The 16531-nt window shown below is 38.8% G+C and overlaps 1 protein-coding gene and 1 long non-coding RNA gene across 6 annotated transcripts in view; one reads left to right on the top strand and one right to left on the bottom strand.

The window, feature by feature from the left end:
* The window catches only part of LOC105482673 (ST6 N-acetylgalactosaminide alpha-2,6-sialyltransferase 3), a 576370-nt gene that overhangs the window by 505420 nt on the left and 54419 nt on the right, over nt 1-16531 (top strand). The window lies entirely within an intron of this gene.
* Nucleotides 761-15156, bottom strand: LOC105482671 (uncharacterized). Its single transcript, XR_003018272.2, has 4 exons — nt 14969-15156; nt 9169-9259; nt 4168-4336; nt 761-1071 (listed from the first exon to the last, which is right to left on the bottom strand). It is a non-coding gene; the product is annotated as an uncharacterized lncRNA (long non-coding RNA).

Here is a 16531-nt window from a genome sequence, read left to right as displayed (position 1 = left end):
TTCTAGATACATCACTGCAGGATGGAGTCAGGCAAAGAATAATTATTGTCATTCAAGTCAGTGTTTCATAATCTATCTGGGTGCTAGGAGCCACCCCAATTGGAAAGAGTGCATGTGTTATAATAAAATTATCACCAGACAAGGAAAGCAATAATTTTATAATATGTCATGTGTCTGTGTTCACATATATACACAGCTGGGGAGCAAAGGTAAACAGTTTCCTAAGCACTCACTAAATTCATGGTTATCAAGTGTCTTATTCCTTAAACCAACAGTCTGCATGGACATTTTTACTGTACTCACTCCAAAGTAAATAATTTTTGAGCATTTAACTTCAACAAATTAGGTTGAACCATATGAAATTGACATGGGTCAAAAATACTTGAACATTGGCAATTTCATATTTTTCAACCTTCTAATTTTATTTATTAGTTACAAATATGTACATATGTACTATCATCATTAATTAATGTAACAAGCACAATAACTCTTTGGATAAGGGTCACTAATATATTGGGTGTAAATCTGCACTTCCAATAGTCTCCTGGGTAATTTCTAAATCATTGAGTTAGTTCTGATGAGATCAAATCATCACAGTTTTTACTCTGATACTGTGGCTAGCTAGAAACTTACCCTGTGAGATATGTCAGCTCTGACAGTTTCTTGTGTCTGTGTGCTTGCCTTGTTACTATTTTTTAGTCAGTCTATGGTTTCTTTGCAGAAATCTCTTTATGCCCCTTGTCCATTTTGAGAGGGCTAATTGATAAGTCGAAACTAAATAATACAATACATATATAAACCAGTTTGACTCGACCATTTAATTTAGAATATGTTTCACAGTACTCAAAGAGAAGGTTTCACATGTTGAGTCTGACATGCAGTTGAATGATGGTGCCGTAGACAATTAGGATATTAGATTTTAGTAGAACTTAATTTATTTCTAATTTTTCCAGCGACACAATGGATATAAATGAAAGTTCAAATCTAATTTGAGTCATGCCTCCCACATGCAGTCTTTCCATGTGGCTTGAATTTATCACAGCATGGTGGCTGGGTTCTGAGGCAGAGCATCTGAAAAGTAAGAATTCCAAGAAATTAGGTGGACATCATATAGACATTCATGACCCAGCCTTGGAAATCACATAGTGTCACTTCCTCATCCTTAGTTAATTAAAGCAATTACAATCCCACGTAGACTTAAGAGGAGGGTACATAGACATCTCTATAGAAGGAATGTCAAAGAACTTTTGGCCACTGTTTATAAACCACCACACTACTCAATGCATGAACCCCTTAACAAATGGCCATCCACATTTACTACCTCTACTGATAAGGAGTTCATTATCACAGAATGTAAACTATTCCTTTTTTGGGACAGCATTAAATGTTAAAAATATTTTCTCAAGTGGAACAAAAATATGCTTTCTTCTTACCCAGTTTTTGTTCCCCCTTCTGCCCTCTGGAACAATGTAAGTCAGCTTTCCTTTTTGCTTGGAAGTAGTTATCAAGTGAATTGTGTTTTCTTTTGGATGTTCGCACTCCTAGTTGCTTTGACTGTTTCCTATTTCTCTCATCACGTGGTTATCTTCTAAGCAGACAACACTTTATTTCTATTTCTCTTAAAGTGCTACTAAATTTGAACCCATATACCATTTAATACTACCCTTGCGGGCTGGGTTGTTACAATACTATTTGTGTGTGTAATAGTTTCTCAAAAGAATTATCTATAGAACAGTTCATTTGCACAAACTGTTAATATATAATTTTTCAGATACTCAAAGTGCCAGCATACTCTGAGCCAATGAGGAGCTGATATGGGAGACGGTACTGGATGCTGTCAGGTGGCAAACGTTTGTGCCCCATATGGCAAATGTTCTCAGCCACTGAATACTCTACTGTACCATATTCAGTTGAAAGCCTTCAGCAATGTTTGTTATGTACCCCTCAGGAGCCTTCCTTTCTGCCGTATATTTTTGTGTTCTAGTCAACTGTTTGAAACCATAATGGCCAACAAAATGTATGCAAGTGATAGTGCTGAGACTGAGGCGAAGAAACCCAGGAAGAATATTCCACTGGGTGTTAACATGCAGGGCTTCCAGCAGCTTGAGGAGCCTTTGATGAAAAGGTCAAAGTAACAGATGGTAAAGATCAGCAGGAAATTAGGGATTGGAATAAGTCCTTTTGACATTCTGAAGGGCATTATAAAACATCTCTGTAGGATTGCCCAACAGTTGTTTGAAAAATTCCTGGAAGAAACTAAGGCTGAAATATGTCATGACTTCTAGTGATTTAAAAAAAAACGAAAGAGTGCCTGCCACTGTATAATGATTTAACAAAAATGAAAGAGTGCCTGTGCTGTATAATGCCAGGAACTCATCTTTATAGGAACTATGTGCTTAGGACCCTGTATGATGCAGATATAATAGGTACTCTTTCTTTTTCAGAAATGAATGTCTCACACCAAAATCATATTTCTATATTCTAGGTTAATTTTGATCATAGAAGACTGAAGTAGAATTAATTTTCCTACAATATGACATTTTTCATCAACTACTTAAGGTGACTTTAGCTTTTTAAACAGCTACATAACACTGTTGACCCATCTTAAGCTTCTTCAACAAAGACCTCCACATTTTTTTCAGGTAAAATTCTACAAAGCCCAATTCTGTTCCTCACCACCACTCTAATATGTAATCTGATCATGGTGGTGATGAGGACCATGACTAATTTTTATTGGGCACTTACTTAGCTCCAGGCACAATTAAGTACTTTTCACTATTTCAGGAAATCCTCACCACAGACTTATGAGGTAATTGCTTTTATTATCTGTATCTTATGTATGGGGGGTATTATAGAAGCTGGATAACTTGCCCAAGGTCTTATAGTTAGTAAATGGTGGAGCTGGGATCAGTGGAGCAGTTGGGATGATGTCAGATGTTGAATATGTTATTTATGATGTCAAATATCTATCCCAGGTTGGAATGTATTTGTAAACTACATGACAGTAGGATTTGATCTGAAACAGTGCTTGCTTGGTTCAGAATAAATGCTGAATGAATGAATATGTTGTGAGCCTGTTGATCCATGAATTCACTAATAAGCATCTGTGATGCAAAGCCCAATTCCTCCTGCTGCAAATCATGTCTGTCAATCTTAATGTGTACCGCAAATGTTTTTTAAAGCCATGATTTCATAATTGTAGGGTTCCACAAAAACATCCTCTTGGGAGAGTCAGCAGCATTAAGGCATAGCAGTATTTTTGTTCAGGACACATTAGGTATCTCTGATTTTCCAATATCTTAAATGCTAGTAACAGCTTCAGATATGAAATTACTTAGTGAGCAATTCTAATAGGAGAAACAAGATCTAAAAGAGAAACATATAAGGCTCTCAATGGAAACTGGCATGAGTCATGCTAGCTCTAAAGAAATATGGTATCCATCACTGAAATCAGGCAGCAAAAGAAACTAAGCTGAAATGGTTGAATTGAGCTTTCTCAAAGACCAGTTGACCTATTTTGTCCAATGGTATGTGGGCAGAACTGATATACGCTACTTCCCAGCAGAAAATTTCAGAGGCCTTATGTAATATACTGCCACATGGGGCTTTTTCTCTGTCACCAGGCCAGCAATGTCCCAAATATGAGTGTTAGCCTGGGTCCCAGAGTGAAGAGGACATCTACTCAACCCATTATGATAATGCAGTACAAGCAAGAAATAAGCTAAGTCCTTGAGGACTTGGGATTGTTACCACAGCATGTGTAACCTAAGCTGACTAAGAAACTATAAATATGCTTGGCTGGGCATGGTGGCTCACGCCTGTATTCCCAGCATTTTGGGAGGTCAAGGCAGGCGGATCACCTGAGGTCAGATGGTTGAGACCATCTGGCCAACATGGTGAAACCCCATCTCTACTAAGAATACAAAAAAATTAGCTGGGTGTGGTGGCACACACCTGTCATCCCAGCTACTCGGGGGTCTGAGACAGGAGAATCTCTTGAACCTGGGTGGTGGAGGTTGTGGTGAGCCAAGATCGCACCCTTTGCACTCTAGCCTGGGCAACAGAGTGACACACCTTCTCAAAAAACAAAACAAAACTATAAATATGCTTAAGGAAATCAGGGCTAAATGTGGAGAAACACGTTAGGCACAAGAGGAAGAACAACACCTTGCAGTCCCGGGCACTTCCAGAGAGGTAAGAGCCTAAGTGCAGACACCACCGCCGAGGCATAGTTGGACAGACTGGGTGGAGGGGCAAACACAGAGTAGATGCACAGTTCATGCTGGAACCAGATCCACAGTTGAGGGCCCAGGAATAATATGAAAGAAAACAGTATCTTCATGTGGCAGAAAGTGAATAACATTTATTTTAGCATTCATTTCATCGAATCTTACTGCTCTTCCCTATCATAACCAACCCATTCCATAAGCCCTTCCTTTGAAACACATAGCTCGCTACCATCTGTTAGTACCCTAAAATCAATCAAATACCCAGTAGATTTTTATTTTACTTATTTATTGGTTAAAAGAATAGTTTTAGATTATGCATCTCAAAGTCTGTGGCATTGAGAAGTCACTGGCCTGGAATACCCTGCCTCCTGCAAAAATCAACTGACCTATCTCACTTCAGTCCATTTCAAATATTTAGTTTCTAATTAGATTTCATTTGTGCAAAGGGTTTTGCAACCAAAAATGCTTAAAATCACTGCCTCTGATGAGGCCATGGGCTCATTTCAACTATTTTGAAATGATTATCATCAAATTCTGTGGGCTCTGTTTTGGTCTGTCCTAATCTCAACCCTTCTTTTCAGAGCATGTGGCAGAAGCAGCTTCACTACAGAGATAAATATTCATGTGCATTGCATTTTGCTCACAGGCACTGTGTAAACTATATTTAGAACTCTGAATGTTGAGATGTACTGTGTCAACATTGAAATTTAATTACTGTGATGGACTTTAAATCCATGTACCTTCTTGCACTGCAGAGTGAATATTACCTCTTGTGTTTCTTCATTCTCCTTTACGCTCCTATAGAACAGGGTTGCAATCTGTTTAACCAGAACACCCACCTGCCCTTCTCCTCCAAGTGAATGAAATGAACTCTCAGTTTTACGACTGTTTTATCTTTGTATTGTGAAAAAGAAATATTGTCTTGCTAAACTCTTTGGACACTTCCCAATATGCACTATCTCTCTGCTACTCCTATTATCACTCATTCTGGTAATAAATGATAATGTTCGTGGCTAGGATTTGTAAAGCACTGTCAAGTTAGCCCATTATTTTAAACTCAGGTTAAAGTAAGGATTTTAGATTTATATAAGCCTGGTGCAGTTTCATTAAGAACCAAAGGCATTTTAATTTTTCTCCTTCTACCCAAGGGCCTTTACACTTCTTAATGTGACATTAATCAGTGTTTTAATATTTCTTCAAAATGTGTCTATTCTCTGTATGCTATTTACTGTCTTTGTCAAAGTCAATGAACAGGAATAAAAAGTAACTACATGATATAGAAACTACTGTCTTCTTGGCCCTTGTGTAATAGATAAGTGGATGCTGTTAAAAGTGAATCCATCCATGGTGCTTTTCCTATTTCTGTATAGGATTTTGGTTTCATTTTAAATGAATGTCATAAACCCCAGGTCTGCAAACTAATAGAATTTTTGCATTTACCTACTAATCCATAACCTTTAGGTTAGACTGTGTGTCCATTTGCAGTCAGTTCGTTGGATGATGCAATGCTTTAACACTGAATGAAAAGATTTCTGCTATATTCCAGACACCAGATATGAAGGCCATTTTGGGTGGATTATTCTTAGAATGACTTTATATTAGACCTGATGGGTAGTATAGAATAAGCTGTAGGAGCTAGCTACAGTCCCTTAAATGAGAGAAGACAAGGAAAGAGACATGTTTGATTACCTGACACTGACTCACTTTGGGAGATGGAAGGCTAATTAGGAGTCCAGGGATTGGCAGAACATATTGTCTGAGTCCTGGTCAGTACACAGTGAGTGTGTACACTGTTGCTGGCTGGCCCATGGAGACATTACTGCTCGATCAGTTCTCCTCAGCGCCTATGTGTCCAGAGCTGTGACTGTGGCTTTGAGATGCCTGGTTAAAGGGCAAAGTTCTCTAGATGCTGAGAGTCTGGCGAACATGTGGAGGAGCCTGCATTCTGCTGCCCATCATGGCCCTGGGCAGTATGATGCAGTATATGCTTGCACACAACGAATCAGGTCCAAATCCCACTTCTAGGCTTACTGGTTGAGTGACCTTGGGAAAATTATTTAATCTCTAAATTGGTCTCTTCATCTGTAACCTGATGTTGGTGTGAGGATTAAATGTGATAATCCAGGAAAAGTGTCCCGTCAAGTTCTGGGCACATAATGGGCTCTTAATAAATGGAAGTTAAAAGGAGAGCCTGTCCCTCAGGCAGTTCAAATCAGGTCTAATGACTTCCAATGGATCAAGAGACGTGGCACGTGTTTGGAAAAACCTGGAGGCTGGGATTGGTGAGTGGGAGGCTCAGGGTACCAACAGGTGCAGACAGGCCCTTCTACTGGCTGTGGCAGCACCAGCTCTCCATAAACATCCATCAGTTAGGATCCACCAGGCCTTGAGGAGAGTAAAGAGGACACTAGGGGAGCTCTCCCTGGGAAACCTGGCATAAACCCAAAGGAGAGGAAGGTAGGACACAGGGATGATGAACATAGAGAGCACATGTTTCTTCTTTTCCATTTTTACACACAGCCAGTCTGCTCCTGACTAGACCAGATCTCAGCCTAGATCCCATTCCTCTTTGTATTGCATATACCCCTAAAGACATATTAAAAGAGAATGATAGACCCAGTGAATGCTTAGTAGCCACAAGTAGTTTGTTTTTTGTTTTTTTAATAGGATCTGTCCAAAGAAATACAACTTAAAAAAACGAAACATTCTACCTAGTTTTTTTTTTTAATGTAGCCATATCCAAATAAAGTGTATGATCCCTTCCCCACCTATCTACTCCCTTTCATGTTTTCTTGGTTTCTGCTTTTCCACCACAGAAAACTTCAGGGTCTTTGTGCTACATAGAACACAAGGGATGGATCCATCAAAGTTACTCAGAAATATAAGCTAAGGAAAAGAAGAAATGAACTGAATGAACTTCAAAACTAATAGCACAAAAGTAATGCACTTGATATTCGCCATGGACAGGATACTGTAGGTCAGCACGTGCGCTAGTTGGCCATTTGCCTATGTAGACTTAAATCCATTTCCCTCCCTTCCTCTATGCTGCTGTCAATCACAGGAGACACCATTTGGGGGGCTCCCTTGACAACTAGCTTCCGGTAGTTTTGACAATCATGGGTACTAGCAGAAAACTGTAGGATGAGGAAAGGGGAGAAGTCCCCGTATTTCTCCCTCTGCCTTGGGGAGGCATTTCCAGCAGGAAGAAGCTGTATCTTCTGGGGCTCCACTCCCACTAGACATCCCTTTCCTTCATGGTCCCAGCTTCTGCCAGGCAGTCACTAGGCTCCACTTGTTCCAACCTGAGTAACTGGTTTCTGAAAAGAGCACATCCTAGAGGCAGTGGCTTCCTGTTCTTATATATCTTTGAATTGCCTCCCCTGTCCCCGATTAGCTTTTCAGGTCATGTATCATCTGTGTAACCAATTCCAAGTATTAAATTTTCTCTGTTTGAAGCACTTAGTGTAGTTTTTATTTCCTGTGTCGATGCTGACTGATACATTGGTGATTTGAATCTATTCTGCTCAGTGAATTAGTAGAATGGGAAAGTTAATGTCTTTAAGCAGCTATGTCTCTATGCAGCTCTGAATAAAAACAAAAATGCATAAATAATGTACTAAGGCATTTCATCCCCGCAAAACACTGCTTTGGTTTCTGATATTTCATGACATTTGCAAATATCTCCTTATTTGTTATTCTGGGGAGTTTTCATTAGGGCTAAACTCTTTCACATGACAAGTACTTTTCCAGCAGTTTGCAAGAATCATGCACTTTCCCAGGTTAAAAAAAAAATAACCCTGAACTAAATTTTCTCTTCACCTTGTGCCTCCTGACATAGGGTCCATTTCTAGCCAACAGACCTTCCCAGTGTCCTGATGTAAAGAAATCTCCCTGGCCCACAGGACAAACGTGCCCTGACCAGCTTTCCACGATCCCCTTCTGAGCTGGAAAAGCTGGAGATAATTTTATTAAGTGGTTAAAGAATAAAACTTGATAATTCTTGTAAGAGTTCAGACAATGAATGGCTTATAAAATGGGCCATTAAAATAATTCATGTCTGAAATTCAGCATTAATATGATGCAACATGTCAGGTGGGGGAATTGACTCCTCAGAGCTCTACTCCTAACTGGTTGGCTGCTTGAGTAATATTAAGAGAATCCATTTGAAAGAAAGGGAATAGAAATACTGACTCGTTCTAAGGATAGTTTAAGTGAGCTTTGAAAATAGCAAGATCCCACTACAAGTAGATGAACTGGGCATTCAGATACCTAATGAGTTAGAAAGCAATTCTTCCTTGATACCCAGCACCCCTTCATGCATCTAGTTTTTGTCCATACCCAACTTGAGAAGTAGGGAACAACAATAGTCCTTACTTTCTCCCTGAGAGGTGGGAGGAGGGCTCCAGTTCTCCTCTTGTAATCCATTTTTTATTCAGCATCACCTTCTCTTTCAATGGGCTAAGTATCATACAAACTGGGTATGCATCTTAATTAATTCTGGCCAGGTCCAATGGCAGTTTAGAGCAGGATCTGCAAGTGGCCTTGGAAAATGTGCTCAGTATAGCCAACTTGTACCCTTGAGGACCTCTATACTTAAGATCTACCTGTGTTTCTGCTCCCCATCAACTGGGATCCATAGATCTCTCTTTGTAATCAAGACCCATACTTTACTGAGGTTCTGAGAAGCTGCTCAACATGACCACGTTTCATTTGCCATTACTTTTTAGTTTCTTTTAATATGAAGGAATACATTCACTCTATAGAAAAATTGGATTAGGATTTTAGGAAGGCTCTCAAATAATGCAACAATAAAGTCTTCAATACCCAGTTGTCAGATGTTTCAGTAAATTGCAAATATCAGATTACTTTTTAAAAATTATTTCAAACACACACTGGGAATTAAACAAGAACCATATATTAGAAAAGGAAATAAGCTTACCTTTTCTGTTGCTAGACTCCAGGCACCCACATGGATCTTCGTGATGGAGATTTTAACAACACTGCTAATGCTGACTTATTTCCAAGCAGAGCTGAGAGATCAAAAAAGACAAACCCTCTATGGATATACTCATTTTTTTAAACCCATATTTAAAATTAATAATTTTCTTAGGCATTCAACAGTGAATAATAAAGCTGAACTCATTTATTTAAAGTTTTAAAATAGCTCTAAATTAGTTTTCTGTGATACAGGACGCCAGTATTCAGAAAGCCAGTAACTGTCTCACTGTTTCATCCCTGAGTGTGGAATCTTGGGCAAGTTACTTAATTGTACTCATGTCCATTTTCTCTGGAAAGTGCATATGATAACAGGGCTCACCTTGGTTGGTTATTATGAATATTAAAGTAGATGTTTCATTTGATTATTATTCAATAAATATGCATTGAGAGTCTCCTATGTAACATACATGGAGCTTGCCCTGTTGAACTTATGGTTTGGAAAAAGAAATAGAAATTAATCAAAGAATAATATAAATAAGTATAATTATAGCTAGATAAAAGCTACTAAAGGAAGATATTTGATGCTCTAAGAATACATGACAGGAGACTGCACTTAATCAGTGATGATAAAGGTTAGGAAAGGTTCCCTAAAGAAACACAAATGAGATATGAAAGATTGGTAAGAGTTAACTAGGCTGTGTGTGCGTATGTGTGTGTGCATGTGTGTGTGTGTGTGTAGGGGCTGGAGTGGACATTTCAGGCAAAGGGAATAGCTGGCATATATACCCAGGTTTCCTCTGGAAATTCACCACCCTGAGGCAACCACTGTTAACCTCCTTTCCAGTTATGTTTATCTTTTATTTTCAGCTAAATAAATTTTATTTTGATTCAGAAGTCTGGGGAATTACTTTGACATTAGGTGTGTGTGTGGTGGAGGGTCCTCTGATGATATGTGCCTGTATTTTTTCCAGAGTGCCCAGGGCAAGTGTGTATGATGCAGATTTATCCTGGACATACATCATGGGCACATATTACCATGCATTCAGAAAATATTTATATATTTATCAAGCATCTGCTTCATGCCTGGCATTACCCTAAACACTGAGAACAGAGATTAATAAGACACAGGCTCTGTCTAGGACTTTAACCCTCAGTTGAGTGAGGGAAAGAGATAAGAACATACATATTTGTATTATGCCACATCCGAGTTGTGTATGTGAGGTAATAAATTCTGGTAGCATGGAAAATGGCCTGGCTGCCTCTACCTGGGAGGGCCATGAAGACTACACAGAGGAGGTCATATGTGAGCAGAAATTAAAGGAAGCCTAGGAAGGACGTTCCAAAAGAACATGTACCGGGGCACCTCATCTATGTCCCTAGGACCTAGAAGAAGAGTGCCTGGCATGTCATGCTTCAATAATAATAAATATCTATCTAATTTATAACTGGCACAGAAAGAAGTTCTGTGAGTTATTCTGAGTGTATCAAACATAACATGCAAGTAAAGGGTCAGCCTGCAGACAAGAGGCCAGAAATGTCAACAGAGGTAAAATTGTGAAGATGTTCTTATGCAAGGTGAAGAATCCCAGATTTGATTCCCTAGTTTAAATGTTGGAAAGCAACTGAAGCCTTTTAATCAAGGAGAATGACATAATCAGCTTTGCTTTATAGAAAACTCACTGTGTCAGCACTTTAGGGGATGGAAAAGTGGGAGAAAAGACTGAAGGCAGGGAGACCGTCAAGAAGAGATTATACTTGTCCAGAACAGAGATGATGAGGTTTGGAGTGAAGGAAGATGAAAAGAATGCATTTCAGAAACATTATGAAGTAAAATCCTCAAGAATACACAGGATTAAGGAAGAACAAAGAGACGGGGTGATGAAGAAATGTCTCTGGCCTACATGACTGCTGACACCATTCCTTTTGAGATGGGAATACAGAAATGAGAAAAGGGTTGAGAGAATGCAAGATCACTTTGGGGCATGGTATGGATAAGGTGCATGGGTGTATGCATGAGGGAAATGTCCAGATGGAGAGACCATTGGGCCTCTTATACAGACTTGGGAATCATAAAATCGCTTTCCAGGAGAAAATAGAGAAGAGAAGGCACCCAGAGAACATCTGGAGCCCCTGACCCTGGCTCTATCACCACCCACTCCTCTTCACCTCAGACTTCCTGGTCACTCCTTCCTACTCACTAAGGACCCTGTGGACTGGCTCACATTTCCCACTGCCTAAATTCCTGCTCTTGCTCAGCTGTTCTCCCTTGGCAAATTAGCTATCATATCAGGTATCGACCCTTTCAGGACAAGAAAACCAGAACAAATGCCGAGAGGCATCTTACCTTCTCTAGCATAGCATCTGGGGACACAGAGGAGGAGAAGTGTGCCTTACGTAACTCGGAAGGGCGGGGAGTGAAAAATCTTACAGAGAAGCCAAAAACTATTTTATACAATTCTACTTTGTAAAGGGGGATTCTTTTCCACATACAAAGAACCAAAAATCCTCGTTTTGTCCTCCTTTTTTTTTTTTTTTTTTTTAATGTATGTGCACTCACGGTTGCTAAGAATTAATACTGACAACATGATTTTTTCTAAATAACTCCTTGGGAAAGCACTTAAAGCCTCCATTTGTTATCCAATTGTAATGTGAGGACAAGAACAGAAGAATTATTTCATAAAGAAAATAATCAATGAATCATTTATCAGTTTTCCTGCCCTTTGTATAACAAATTGTAATTAGTATGATGTCTTTGTTGGCAAGTGCTTATCAGACAAAATGCAGTATAGAAGCAAAGGAAGATTCTGTAAAGAACTGTGTTGTTTTGAAGACCTAATTGTGATGTTATCTCTGGAATTTTAGTGATTACATTGTTAATTTTTGATCTGGTATCCTTAAGAGCAACAAGGTTATTAGCACCTACCTAGAGTTCTGAATGCCCACATTAGATAACACAATCTTGGCATGGTGAACATTTGGAAATACACATTTGCCTAAGATAGAAAAGAGATTCAGAAAGCTCTGATGGCCTTGGACAGGGCACAATTTTGAGAAATTGAATGTGGCAGAATAAAAAGAGGTTTTATGAAGCATCTTTCTAAAGTGTTTTCATACATTTTCTCTTTGGTAAAGAATGTACCACACCCCATCAAGAGCATTAGAATGGCCTCTCAGACACTTCTTCTGAGACTCTTTGCTCTACTTTCCCCAAAGTTTGTTTTCACTCCAATAATTAATTTTTGAGTGCCTACTACTTATGATACTTGTTGGAAAATCAAAGATAAATGGGGCCCAGTCTCTGCTTTCAAAGCACTCACACTGGCATCTAGTGGGAACACAGGCCTGTCAACAAATGGTTTCAGTATGATGTAACAAGCATACTGATGTGGCGATCATAGGAACAGGGATGGCAGAGGAGGGAGACTTACTCATTTGAAATAAGCCAGCTATGCACTAATGGAATCTCTGAGGATTACTAAGATTCCCACAGAGCCCATCACAAGTATCATGAGAAATACCCCAGGGTGGAAGGGGGCCCTCGTGCTGCCCCTTCTCCCCTTATTTAATCAGCATGGGGCCCCTGGATTGGCTTTGAACATGGTTCTGAACAGGGCCTAGGGGTTAACTTTCAGTGACTGCTGAAATCCAGTCAGATGACTATGTGATTTTAGTCGTGGCTCATGGAAATAAATATGCTTTTTTAAGGAGTATAAACATAAAATTACTAACAAAAATGAAGATATTTCTACATATCCAGAACTATTTTTTTAATTAGAGAACTAGCAGTCTCATCAGTCAATATTACAAATATGATATTCCTTTATTCCCATCTGCAAACTGTTCATGAATAAACAGAAAAGAAGAATACACCTCATCTACCCAACTCTTTACAGGTTATGGCCTGCTCTTAGAAACATGTTTATCCCTTATCTCAATACTATATTGACTTTCCATAGCTTCTAAAGAACCAAAGATCTCTAATACACTCTTGTTCCTCTGTTTTCAGAGAATGTGTGTTACCAAATTTAACTGTGTAATAAGTTATTCTTAATTACATTCGGATATTGTCTCCTCATAAAGGAAAACTAAATAACAATAGATAAATGGATGGATGAATGGATGCATAGATTAATTAGCTAGCTAGGTGATACAATACATAGATGTAGATAGATAAATACATAGCCAATAGATAAAGCTGCTCCTTTGGGCTCTTTAACCTCTTCGATCAGCTTTCAATAAATTATAATACCACTTAATTAGCCTGAATGAGTACCTATTGCAACACTGATTCTTGAATTGATTTACGTGACCACTCAACAGATATGTCTAGATATATAAGAGAATGTAACACACCGTTCCTCATCTGTCTACAGCCTTTCCAAGGAGGTAATTGATCATAGTATAGTGTTACACTGCATCCCACATCCAGTTTTCCCTATTATTAGCATTTTACATGAATATTTTTCATTTGTCACATTGATATATTACATTATTATTAACCAAAGTTCAAACTTTATTGAAATTGTCTTAATTTTTCAAAAAAAAGGAGAGATGTTTTGCCAGGTATGTCCTGCAGACCCTGGCCAAACAATAGATGAAAGGAGGACTCAGACACAGATATGCGGTGTAAGAGCAGCTAGGGGACTGCCAAAGAGTGAGCAGTCTGGATAAGCTGGGGCTCCTTGCTTTTATTTAGTACAGACATAATGTCAAAAGCCTGAAGCCAACACAGTCTGTGGGTAATGAACATTATTGTTCCTCCTTTCAGGGAGCAGTCTCGTGCTGGCATGATCAAAGGTTGGTTCCTGGTTAATATAAGTAAACAATCCTGTTTACACTAAATTCACCTACACTTCCTTGTACTTCCTCCTTGCCCTCTGCTTCATGGTAAGAGAACAGCTGCCTTCAGCTTATTCTCCCCAGAGCTATGCAGAGACTTCCGACCTTTCAGAAGATTTGCACTCTTTCCCTGTAATTTCTCCCCCCACTCTGACTGATCTCCTACAGTGTTTAACTGGGATTATATTCTAAGCTCAATCCATTGCACACTTAAAGTGTTCAGAAAACACTCAGAATAGTGGACAAGAATCATTTCAAGTCCCTAAAACCTCAAAGTCTTTAGCATATACGAACCTTCAGGTCTACATACTGATGTGTAATTTTCAATGCCCTGTCAATAACTATAGATAACATCATACATGCGCACACACACACACACACACACACACACAAGGCCATTTTGGATTTGATTTTTACATTGCAGTTAGATGTATAAAAGTGAAGTTATGATTTTAAACATTTGCATATTTCTTAATCTCTCTTTTTAAGGATATATAGATCTGATCTGTCTTTTACCCTCCCCACCAAATAATGGTCCCCTTGACTTAGGGCAATGAGAGTGTCCTGTAGTTGTTTATTATGAAAAAGTTGTTCTCAGGCCTGCAGACATGATTAGAACCAGCTGGGGAAATTGTTTTTGAGTAGCAGTGACTGAGGTTTACTCAGGGGATGCAGCTTTAATTGATCTGTGTAGTCCCCCCATCCCATCTTTTTATAAGCTCCCCAGGTGACTGTATGTACGGCCAAGGCTGGGAACCACTGCATTGGAAAATGCAGAATTTATCTCTTTAATTCAGATCAGCATATGAAATGTGGACCTTGTGTATTAGCATGAAACCTGGAAGACTCCTAGAAAACTCTTCCAGGACCTCCTGCTTTAGCTTTGTTTCCCCTTTGCCACTCAGGCAGAATTAATTACTTCCTACCTAATAACGTATTCATGCCTCTTTTAATTTACTTACGTGGAATTATAATTATTTTTTCAGTGCCTATCTCTCCAGTTAGACAGTCAGTTTACGAGGCTGAGATCATGTCTTGTTTATGTGAAATAGCCTCAGCTTTTAACACAATTCTGGCACATAGTAGTTGTTCCATAGGTATCCTAGAAAGGGAAGGTGAGCATAAATCAGAAAAAATATATAAAGTATAGTTTAGTATTAACTGAAAAAAATACCTTCTTAGACAAGCACTCACTTCTAACTACAGGAAATTTAATGTAGACAAATTTGCATTTTCTTGTATTCCTATCTTCTTCAGAAATAATGGCAGCTATCCATTTTTTTAATTTAAAAAATTTAACCCAGCATCTCATTTTGGAAAATAGAGCAACATATATTGAGGTAGGGATTGCTAACAAGTGAATGGCTAGTTCTATTAAGCCCTAATAAAATTGAAGTAATATCAGCCTGGGACTTTTCTCTACATTTCCTATTTCAGAACATTTGGAGTAACTGTTGCTATCAATGGATCATACACTTGACCAACTGGGATTGTCCGAGTTTCCACATACAAAGAGATGGATGGGATGCTATTAGTCTCTTTAGACCTGAATTCAATTTTGATTGAACATGTTTATACTGGTGAGCTTATAATTATCCTTGAGTTCATTTTAAGAGATGGTTTTAAAGGTTTCTCTTTTCCCTTCTCACTAACTACTGCTGTGTTTTCAGAGAGATTTACTAGTGTAAAAGATTTCTGGGGACATTAATAAAAGGGAAGAAAATCCATAGTTTAGTCTGAGTCTAAAAGCATAAACCAGAGGGAATGCCAGGCATCTTTCTACTGAGTAGCTTCCCTGTTTATCAATGTTAGGAAGCCTGCTAATGACACTCCTATCCAGAACTTTTGGAGAGTAGGGAGAAACTAACAAAATAGCAGAGAACTGAGGAATTCTAATTTTACTAATTATTCCTTTTGATTCATCTCACTTATTTACTTGGTAAATATATGTTGCTTGCTTACCATATATTTATTTCAGTAAATATATGTCGCTTGCTGGATCCTGGTAATGACAGTGGTGAGTTTCCTTCCCTTGTTAGTGGAACCTACAGCCACCTATAACTTAAGATTCTCCCCCACACAGCCCAGACATACACACAATACTAAGATCTGAATGCCTGTGTCCCCCAAAACTCGTAAGTTGAAATCCTAACCCCCAAGGTGATGTGAAGAATGTACCAAACCCTGTTCAGAGTTTTGGAATTGCCTCCCAGATACTTTATCTAGAGGCTGTTTGTTCTACTTCCCCAGAAGTTTTCCATTCCAGTATTTAATCATTGAGTGTTTCTGCTTGTGATACTTGTTGCAAAGTCAATGATAGTCAAAGAAGTTCTAAAATTGGTTACTTTGGACTTAACAAGCAAATGGACTCTAGGTGGCTTTTGAAAACCAAAAGTACTACTAAGTAGAGGGCTTCTGTTTCTTTATAGTGATTATATGAAGAGTAATGGGCGAAAAGCATCAAAGCTGGAACTGGAGCTCTGGGGTCTACACTGTTTCCACTGAATCATTCCTAATGTGATGCT

Source organism: Macaca nemestrina, chromosome 1 (genome assembly GCF_043159975.1).
Source record: "Macaca nemestrina isolate mMacNem1 chromosome 1, mMacNem.hap1, whole genome shotgun sequence".
NCBI lineage: Eukaryota > Metazoa > Chordata > Mammalia > Primates > Cercopithecidae > Macaca > Macaca nemestrina.
The sequence above is the reverse complement of the archived record's forward strand: the minus strand, read 5'-3'. Positions and strand labels throughout refer to the sequence as shown.